This window comes from Eupeodes corollae, chromosome 2 (genome assembly GCF_945859685.1).
Source record: "Eupeodes corollae chromosome 2, idEupCoro1.1, whole genome shotgun sequence".
In the NCBI taxonomy this organism is placed as follows: domain Eukaryota; kingdom Metazoa; phylum Arthropoda; class Insecta; order Diptera; family Syrphidae; genus Eupeodes; species Eupeodes corollae.
The window spans coordinates 75,483,951-75,495,529 of record NC_079148.1 but is presented as its reverse complement, the minus strand read 5'-3'; positions in this window follow the sequence as shown (position 1 = coordinate 75,495,529).

Here is an 11,579-nt window from a genome sequence, read left to right as displayed (position 1 = left end):
GTAAAGTAGCTGAGAGAATTCTCAGGTCATTTTATTTCAACTTTGAATTTTCTTTTATTCTTCTAATTTTTCTGATAGTTGTATTTTTGAACACAGCCATGGATTCGCCTGGTTTTGGGAAAGCTCCAAAACTTAACGAATCCATAAAGTATGTGTGTGCGTGTTAGAGGCTCGCCTAAATTCGACTTCGGAGTGGCACCGTAACTTAGAATTCAGCGAGAAATCTGGTTGGGTGAGAGTATGTGTGTGTGTGTGAGGAGGCCGGAGAAGAAGCTTGAATGATTAATCACTTTTTGGTTGGTCTCCAAGTTTAAAGAAAGCAAAAAAGAAAAAAAAATGAATATCAAACAAAAGGAAAATAGAGCAGAATAGATAGAAAAGTTAAAGTTGAAACATAGTGATTTTATAGGAAAAAAATTAAAGATAGAAAAGAGTGGAGTTTTTGGAAGAAGTAAGAAGGAAAAAAAGATCAGAGGAGAAATCGCCAGAAGGGTCGATCTTATAAGGAAGAATTCCCACAGGATAAGTAGATTTGTATTGAAATCTGTTTCTTTTTATTTTTGGAAATTCATTTGGTTTTATTGCGCTCAATGCCAAGATTTGTGGGATTCGCGTTTTAATTTTCTTTTAACTGTTGTCATTCTTTCGGGACAGAATAATAACGGTCCATTCAATCGGTTTCGGTAAATTCGCTTTTGCATTGTTCTTTTCCATATCTGTTTAAATTACTTCGTTGCTATTTTACTTACCACTGTATCATTGTCATCTAATTTCTTTGAAAAGATTCCTAGGTTTTTATCCGAAGCCTTCTGTCACGGTTTCCAAGGACATTTCGTTAAACAAATAAAATTATCAAACTCCTCATCAGGGAAACATTTTCAGCTTCCCGATCAAGGCAAACGACCCTTTAAAAAGTTTCCTGGCGCCCACACTAAATTAGAGTACGCCCTTGTACTTGTATTTAACTCAATTCAATCCGATTAATATTATTTAAATCGAATTGAATTATATTGATAACACCCATATAATTCGTCATTCGTTCCCTATTCAATTCGTTTAACCTACGCCCAGCTTAGCTAGTTGGTGAACTGCACAGGTGTTGCAGTGTATTCCTTAGACTCTTTATTCTCTTTGGTTTGTCTTCGTTCGATTGTGACAGCTTGGTCATAATCGAATATATCTTCCGCGGTGCAGGTCGCACATTTTTAATAATTTATTTTGTGTGTTGCATTTTAATAACAATTAGATTCGCAAAATCCATAGTTCTTTGAGTGAAAGAAACACTCTAACGAATGGATTGTTTTTGTTTTCCCAATGGAAAACACATGATTCCAAATGCACAACTATTCAACGAACACAGCCATCGAGATACAAATGCAATATCAATCGTACCAAAATTTAAGAACGAAATCACATAAGATCCAATCGAGACTCTTATAAATATCAAAAACAAATCCGTAGTAAGATTCTACTTTAACTTTTATCGGTAGTATTCATACTACGGATATTGTTTTTGTTATTAGTGTAAAATCCTACTATACTATTGATAGATTTTATAACAAACACGGGCATTGTGTTTTAAGAGGAGATTATGGCTTACATAATCGTCCAACTACGCAATTTATTGTTTAAATTGTGAAGAAATTTGAAGCCCCTAGATTGGTTGCTGGTATTGTTGTAAGGCTTGATCATCGTTTCGCTCGTTCCACTGAAAATATCGCTGCTTTAAGTGAAAATGTTGCCGAAGACCTGAATGTGTCATTTTCTCGTCGATCTCATTAACTAGGACTGTCTTACGTCACATTATAGATCTACACCTCAATCCATATAAAGTCCAGCTCACACAACAACTGAAGCCAGCTTACCATTCACACCGTGCGTCGTACATACGTCGAATGGGTGCTTAAACAAGAAGTGGTGGACTTTGATTTTTCAAATACAATTTTCTTAAGCAAAGGAGCATATTTCATGCTCGTTGGGTATGTTAATAAGCAAAATGGTCATATTTGGGGTTCTAAGAATCCTCATGTAATTGAAGAGTGGCCATTAGATCCACATAAAGTCAGTGTTTGGTCCGAAAGTGTGATTGGACCTTATTTATTCGAAAACGACGGCTGTTACCGTCGATTCGGATCGTTATGTTCATATGATAACCAACTTTTTTTTTCCTGCTGTTGAAAAACACGACTTGGAGAATAACTGGTTTCAACAAGACGGTGCCACATACCACACAACTCAAGCGAATATGGTTTTACTGCAAGAGACATTTCCTGGCCGCGTAATTTCTCGTCGTGGCGATATCAATTGGCCACCAAGTCTATGTGATTTGACACCGCTGGACTTTTTTCTTGTGCGGCTACGCGAAAGACCGTGTTTATGCAGATAAATCTTTAACGCTTGAGCACTTAAAAACCAACATTCGTCAAGTTATGGCTGAGAAGCCGAAGAATATGTGCAAAAAGTGATCGAAAATTACCTCAAAAAATCGATTCTTGCAAACAATTCGCGTGGTGGTCTTTACAATGATATACCGCAGATTGGATATCCGTTGGTTGAAAAACAAAATGGTCGTATACTCCGAGTTCTGAGAATCCTCGAGTAATTGGAGAGAGGCCATTGCATCCACAAAAGGTCACTGGTTCGGAGGTGTGTTTGACTGTCACCGTTTAATATTTAATCGTTTATCTTGTCTTGGCTGGCCTTACTCGATAGAACTGTATTCAGGCTTTATAATTTTGCATTGCAATATACGCGTTTGATAACCATTGATATATTCTATCAAAAATGAGTGCATAAATAACCCTTTTCTGGGCAATAATTCAAAATTCAAATTTTTGGAAGTTTTATCGAAATCGTAGCCATTGTTCAGTTCCAAAAAAAAATTATTAATTTAAATAGCTCTAATCGATTCTCAAGCTGTACACGTTTATGCTGTGAAATTTGGTTTCATTTCACGAATCGAACCGAAGAAGTTTTAACACAATATATTTTTGCACTTTTCCTTTTATTTATATAAAAAAAGGTATATATAACCCGAAAAGACCGACAAGACCGACGAGACTATTGACAAATTTCGGTACGAAATATACAGTCCCATTTTTTGGAAGCTTCAAAATTATTATAGGTACCCTATTTCCTAGCCCTAATTTATTATGTAGGTACTAGTTTAAAACTGTATTTTTATTTATGTACCTACAACATCTGTTGAGGGACATTGCGATGGGCTATCAAAACAAAAATTTAAGATTTGCATCATTTTTGTCTCGTTTGTATCCGTATTACGCAAAACAAACCCTAAAGCAATAAAATTGTCTTGTCCACGTCCTAAATCCGATAAGAAAAAATTTCGTTCTTATCTATAAAATACAAATAGTGCCTATTATGAGTTCTTGACCTTCACGACAAGTGTCAGTGTTCACTTTCTCCACAACAACAAAAAAAACTCCAGACAATTTTATCTCTTATCTGTTTTTTTTTTTTAAATATTAAAGCAACCTTACCTGCAGCCTAGACAGTTTAAGGTTTAACACACTAGACCCATAACTGTCATATATCTCAACAATTTCTTTCTTGTTAATTGGTAGTTTTTCATAAATAAAGCGTTTGTCCCAACAGGCGCACACAAATCGTCATGACGACTAAACCTAGAATTGATTAACCTGCGCACCATAAGCCATCCGCATGAGCCACCATAAGACAGGCCTTAATCCATGCTCTAACAGTGTTCCATATCAGAGTTCTAGGCATTTATAATGTAAGCAAATGCATTGCACAGTTGCATGAGACAGCAGAGAGGCGCACTGTGTGCGTCTGGTAACGTGGTCGTTCTCGTGATCGCAAGCGGACGCATTCCACAAATTTATCAGACAACTCACGGCGGGATACAGGCGCCACACCAATGCACCATCAGGTAAGGTATGATGCACCATCAGCCAGCACAATCATTTCGTCTTTTGCGCATCTTCATCTTCATATTCATATTCCCCAACCCGATATGTGGTATCTTCGTCATCATCATCATCATAGTCATCATCGTCGCCGTCTTCGTCGCCATAGCTACGGTCGGCGGTGGTGGTGGTTACGTTACACAGATCTGACCCAACAGGTGATCATCAGGGATCACTGATCTCACAGATCCAAGGAGTTTTTATACCTAATCCAGTAGAGCGTGTAACCATGATATGAAATGTCGTCCCAAAATTATTGGTGATGGTACCGTTTTGTGTGTCGCCACTAAAGTCTGATCATCCACATCGATTTTCGTTGTTGTTGTCATTGTCGTCGATGTGAGAGCATGGGACATTTTTCAAACAACAATCATCCTGTCAGCGGTGATCAGTGATCCATGTCATGGTGCTTCCTTTTTCAATCTCGTATTTCATTGCGGGTCGCCTCCCTCAATTGCCGATGATGATGATGCCACCGCTTCGCCTGGCTGCCGATGATAGTGCTCCCGAAACACGCTGTAATGGATCTGAAATTAATGATCGTGCAGTGCTTCCTAAGTGCTGTTGCTGATGTTCCTATCCAGGAAGGCATTTTTTCATGTTTGTCCCTCTTTTTCTGTGTCGCCACGATCAGATATGCGAATGACGTATTGCTTGCGTTGGTTGGGAATGGAGATGGAGACGCAGTTTCAGTTGCAGTTGTTGCAAGTTACAACTGCAAACTGCAGCTTTAGCCAATGTTTTCAGTTGTTTTTTTTCGAAATTCGTACGAATAGTGGAGACACTCAACCGAAACATTTGTGGCAAGGTTCAGTCTTGCCCCACCAAAAAAAAAAGAAAACAGATTGTGATCACTCGCGACGCGCGAGTTGGAGTTCATCGTCGTTGTCGTCGTTTGGCTCAATTAAAAAAGAAGAGCTGCCACAATGTGCAGCGGTTGCAGTGTTTTAACTTTGCGATATAAACTCTCTGATTGGTAAATAGGAAGGTAGGTACCTAACCTACCTACTTATACTGCTGACTGAATGGAAAAGTAGTGGTGGAAAAAATATAACAAGAAGCTGCGATCTGTATGTTGTGCGTGATCGATTTTCAGGCCTTGATACTGTCCAGAATGGAATTATTAAGATGTCGCGAGAGGGGCAATTTAATTAAGAAAAAGTCGTGCTTGAAATCCGACGTATTATGTGTAGGAGGAATTTGATTATCTCAGCATAAAGTTGTCTTAATTAACTTGTTTGTCCTTATTTTTAGGAAAGCAAATCTCTATATATATCCGGCGAAGAATTTTCTATAATTTTCTTGAAGCGCGTCCTCAATTACGTGCACTTAGAACAAAATATGCTCAATAGTCTTTTACGAGCACGCATTGGTTTTTAAGTTAAACATAAATGTCTAAGTTTTCAGATCTTTGAAAATGTTCACACCTTCCGCCAGTCCAAAAAAAGGTTCTTAAAATTTAGTTACGAATTATGGTCCCACATCGAAATTGTATGCTATTTATTCCTAAATTGTTGGAAACCCTTTTCTATTTCTTTTGATTGTTCTTATATTATTTTCGAAAATCAACGTGGTTTGTAAAAAGAAATTCTACAATTTACAATTCCCTTCTTTTTGTTCGGGTGCGTTCAAAAAACACTGTTTCTTCGATTGCATCTTTACAGACTTTAGCGAAGCATTTGACAAATTGGACTTTACCACCGTTTCGTTATGTGGATATCTTAAAGATATACATTATAGCATCATGTTTAGCAGTACTCCTTCATATGTTAATTTAAAGTCGATTCTGCTATACCTCAAGGGAGTCACATTGGTCCATTGCTGTTTATTTTATTTGTTAATGGTTTGCCTTCTGTTTAAAAAAATTCTATATCGGTTATCTGTTTCGACGACGTAAAAATTGTTTGAATTATTTACTCCAAAATATATAAATCCAAACCTCAAAGCAAAATTATACATTACATGGTGAGGAGAGTGGCATTATGCAACCTCTGGAACCATCCTGTGTATAGCCCTTGTCATAAAGTAACTTCAAAATTTCATCTCTCTCGAGTAAATTAAAAATCTCACCTCTTTGTTGCATTTTTCGCCGTATAACAAAACAGAAAACGGACTGACAAATTAATCTCAAGGCTCATTAATTCGTAAAGGATTCTAAATTCACTCTTAATCCCATCATAAATATCTACAAAACCCACTGTATACGAAGGCAATATATATATAGACACAGATATAAAGATATTTTGAGCCGTACAACCCTCTGAAGTAAACGAAAAAGTCATAAATCAAATACCAAAAAAGATTTTTACCCTGTCTAACATGCATGCCTATAGACTTAGTTGACTATCCACCCCCTTTTTTGGTGTACGACAAAAATCCAGTCCTAGAGCCAATTACTTGGCACAAGTTCATCGCCGCACGGTTTTATGTTAAAGGTATATGTGAGGTATAACTTTGGAAATGAACCAACTGTCGGATGCTGGCAGTTTATATATGAGTTCCTATAATCCTGCGACAAATTCAAAGCAAAAGTAATTTAAAGGACCAAAGAACATCAGGATCATTTACTGGAATCCCATTTCTAATTGGGGCTGGCGCTTGTTGACTTCCAAGAATGAAGGGGAAGAAGACGGATGCATGTGAGTACTTAGGTTTAGTCTATAGCTATACGTTAGATATGGTGTTCTATAGTTGATTATAGATCTGTACCTTTGTAGCTCCTTATAAAATATTGGAGTATATAGGTGTATAGATTTGTTTGTTTTATTGTGACTATAAGGGTTTTGTATATTATGTCACATTTTGGATTAAATGAAAATGAAAAACAGTATCAAGTAATAAGCTATACAGGTTTCCACTTTCTAGACCTTAATTCTTTTTTATTTAAAATTTACACAACGAACACATCCATTATATTGAAAATTCACATAGAAAAGTTTGTATGAAGCCTCGAGCTTAGCAAGGGCAAATGCAGACTTTTAATCAGGAGGAGTGGGTGGTGTTAGATGGACAAAAGGGACATAAAGACTAGTTTTTGGGCACCTTCTAATTACCAGCTTTAGTAATTAGATTTTCGTAGAACACAGTTGCACAGCAAGACTGGTCTAAGCATTTAATTTAAACGACTCCCTAAATATGAAACTATTCCAAGATTTCTATAGTTTTCTAAATACATAGACCCTAATTAAGAGCTGCCATAAAAGAATTTAGAAAGGTTTTGGGTGCAGTTTTTTTGTATGTTGTATTTATTTACATCCATTGGAGCTTATAAACACAAATAGACCAATGAAATAATTATAAAAAACTTTATATAGACATTGTAATATAAAGTAAACATGTTTTTAAAATATATTCTACTCGGATGCATATTAATATTAACGTTTTTTAGTAAATTATTAATTTCCTTAACACTGCGTTAAAGAAGCTTATTAAAAGCATAATTTACCCTATGATTGATAATTTTCACGGAACAAGGTAAAAATTAACTCTCGAGTGGGAACGCATAGATCTAAGGGGCGTTCAATATATTCTCGGTATCGGGGTGAAGCTGTGGTTATATATATAAATTGACTTATTTATCAAGTAATTATTTTAGTGCATTCATGTAAAATTTCATATAAATGTGATTATTATTTACCGCTAAATCCCTATTTAAACAGAATCAGTTGCCATGAGACGATGATGGTGAAAATTGAGCATCGCGCTGTAATTAAATTTCTCACTAAGCAAGGAAAAAGTCAAAAAACTATTCATGAAGAAATGGTGGCAGTTTACCAGGGTTCCGCACCTTCATTATCAACTGTGCAAAAGTGGCCAAGTGAGTTCAAGAGAGGCAGAGAGAGCATTGAAGACGACCCCCGCTCCTGCACCCCGGCTAGTGCTTGTACGGGAGAAAGCATCAAAGAAGTCGAAAAACTTGTTCTCGAGGATGCCCGAATAAAGGTGAAAATGATGGCAGAGATCACCAAGCTTTCGACTGGTACCATTCACACCATCCTTCATAACCATCTTAACCTTTCAAAGGTCAGTGCAAGGTGCGTGCCACGAATGCTCACAGCGCCTCAGAAAAAAGTAAGAATCGCATGCTGTAGAGAGCTTTTGGAGATGTGTAGTGAGAACGCGGACGGTGTTATGCATCGGATTGTTACTGGGGGCGAAACATGGGTTCACCACTATGACCCTAAAAGCAAACAAGAGTCCATGCAGTGGCATAAAAAGGAGCAGACCCCCCGAAGAAGTTCAAAGTCACTCCGTCTGCCGGGAAGCTCATGGCCACAGTTTTTTGGGACTCAAAGGGAATCTTACTCATTGAGTATAAAAAAAGGAGAAACCATCAACGCCAAATCCTACGCTTCCACTTTGCATAATTTGCGGGAGGAAATTGAAAAGAAAAGACGGGGTAAACTCGCAGCGGGTGTGTTGCTTCTTCATGACAACGCTCCTGTTCACATGGCGCGAGTTTCCAAGGCTGCTGTGCGAGATTGTGGTTTTGAAGAAATTCAACATCCACCCTATAGTCCAGACCTTGCCCCTAGTGATTACTTCCTGTTTCCATGTTTGAAAAAATGTCTTCGTGGAAAACGATTTTCGGATGATGAAGAACTCAAGTCGGCAATAAATAGGTATTTTGCAGGGAAAGAGGAAACTTATTTTTTTGAGGGTTTAAAAAAGCTTATCTCAAGATGTAAAAAATGCATTGATGTTAGGGGAGATTATATTGAAAAATAAAAACAATTTTAATTGAATTCGCATTTTCCTTCATATCGATACCGAGAATATATTAAACGCCCCGTATAAGAGATACAAAAAGGACAATCAAAAGGATAAGACATTCTTAATAAAAGTTGTAGCAATCATCTTCAGGCGGTTTTATAATGTCTGAATGCCAGCGACACCTATAACATTTCAATGTTCCATCCTAGTTTGTTTATACTATACAAATCCTGTGTCATTGGAACCAACATATTGCAAATTTTTGGGAATTTCTTTTAATTTTCTTTTATTGTTAATGAACCTTCAAAAATATTTACTATTCTTTCTTTCCAATGCAATGTAAAGATTACACAAATTGACACAAGGGCGTATCCATCCTTTTAATCAGGGGTGATGAGTTTGTACTCACCGCTTAAAAATATTCTTTAATGTTTTGTGAATCTTTACCATACATTTACAGATTTAAATTGCTAAAGTGCCATCTTTAGTTATCAAATTATTTTACAATACTGTTGTCCAGCAAGGTAAGGTCTAATTATTTAATTTGGATGGCTCCCTACATATGAAAGCATTCCAAGATTCCAACTGCTTTATAAATGTGCCATATTTAAGATCTAAAACACAATAGCTTAGGGGTTTTAATTAAAATTAAAACTAATTAAGTTAAACAAATAACTTTTGGAGAAACGTTTGTATGGCACTCACAAATTACATCTTTTCACTTCAAATCTCAAGAGATTCAAAGCTTTTATATCAATTTGAAACATTTATTATGTTTTTCAATAAGCCATTAGTTTAACAAAAGCGTCACTTATTTTTCGGATATTTATATTATTGAAACTCGTTTTATTTAAATTCACAATTAATTTGTTATAATTTAGCCAGGTTTGTATTCAGATTAATTATTTATTTTTTCCTTATTGAAAGAAAAAATCGTAATAAAAAGGCAAATTTTAATTCTTTTTATTCAATACGAATGCATTTCGGTTCTCAGCTGCGAAATAAACATCAGCGAAAAAACCTTTTTTAAATAATTATTGAAATTCGTGTTTACATCTCAGTTCTAGAGCATCAAAAGCAAGTTATCTTCAAAAGTAGATCTATTTAATTTTTTAAGACCTTTTGTATTCAACAGAAATTCAATTTTGAAAGAAATAAAATGCACGACTTTGTAGCTATAGTCTTCCAAAAAAGTCTGTTTGAAAATATTTCCTATATTTTAAGAGTTAAAAATTCAACTTATTTTGTTTTCTAAAATCACTTTAAATTTAAATTTTGTCTTAAAAATATTTTTGCCAAGCACTAAATAAAGTGCTTATAGATATACTTTTTATACAATTAAATTTCCGTATCGAGTTTTGTAAACAACATTAATATTTTTTTAAAATACAAAAAATTACGTTTTTGATTATCAAAAATCATCACCAATTTGATCATTTGATCATCAACAAGAGCTGGCACAGAAAAAGAAGATTATTGAAGTTATTATTAGATTATTAGTTCTTGAGATACCTTAAAAAAATGAAGGTTTTTAGGTGCATTTAGACACATAATTTTTATAAAATCAAATAAAAACAAATTTATGGAAGCAAATAAGTTGTAAGCTTACATCAATTCTCTAGATGTAGAACTTTAATAGAAAAATACATAGATATTAAAGGTTTTTTTTAATTAGTCATTAGTTTAACGAAAGTGTCACTTTGGCTACTTTGATTAAATTTATATTTTTTGAAATTCATGTTTAAATCTCAATTCTACATCATTTAAAGCAAATTTACTACAAAAAATAGATCTCATTATTTTATTTAGACCTTTAAAGTTTTTGTATTTAATATACTCAATTACATTCTTTATGCGGAAGACAAAATATAAACAATTAGTAACTTGCTCACAATTTTCTATTTTTTTTTACAAAATAGTAATTTAATGGTTAATTTTATAATTTGTATTTTATTATTATGTGAGTAATAAAATGAAATGTAATTGAATATGATTTTCAGTTTGGATAAGAAAATACAAAAATGCTGTTTTCTCAAAACTTAATTTCAAATTGCTTATCTGTTGTTTGAATTTTCTTCTTAAGAATTTGAATATTTGATCTTTCTCTCAGAAAAGATCTCATAACAATAATTTTAAGTATTGCTAAAGTTTTTCCAAATTTTAAATTGTCTGAATATATCTTTAAGATCAGCAGTTGAAATCTTTTTGTTTAAGTACAAATGTGCTGCGCGGTTCTATAAATATGAATACAAATTACATAAATTAAAATATAAGGGAATCATATCTTCGATCCCCTGGATCCACTATTTCTCTACATATGTAGGCATCTGATCTATGAAGAAATTTAAAACTTTTATTCCTTACCTACAATTTAAAAAAATGTAATTTTTAATAAAAACGATCCGCATTCGTGAGAAAAATAGTTCCAGAAAATGCTTTAAAAATGATATGCCTTTTACTTCAGCATAAAGTAAAAATTATAAAAAAAAATCGATGCGGGCAACTTTTATAAAATAAGTGTGAAGTTAGAGCAAAAGATCTTAAATATTGAAAAATATTAATTTTGGTATAACATCGAATGTTTAATTAGGTATAACTTTTTTCAGTATTGAAGATTTTGCTCTCTAACTTCATTAAAATCGATGCGGGCAACTTTTATAAAATAAGTGTGAAGTTAGAGCAAAAGATCTTAAATATTGAAAAATATTAATTTTGGTATAACATCGAATGTTTAATTAGGTAGGTATAACTTTTTTCAGTATTGAAGATTTTGCTCTCTAACTTCAATATAATTTTAAGGGAATTATTTAATGACTTAAAAACATGCGCAACAAATTAGCATACCGCCACAAAGTTGCTGCTAAAGTAAGGAACTTTATACTTCGAGTTCGGATAATTATGAAAGATTTGTCATCCTAA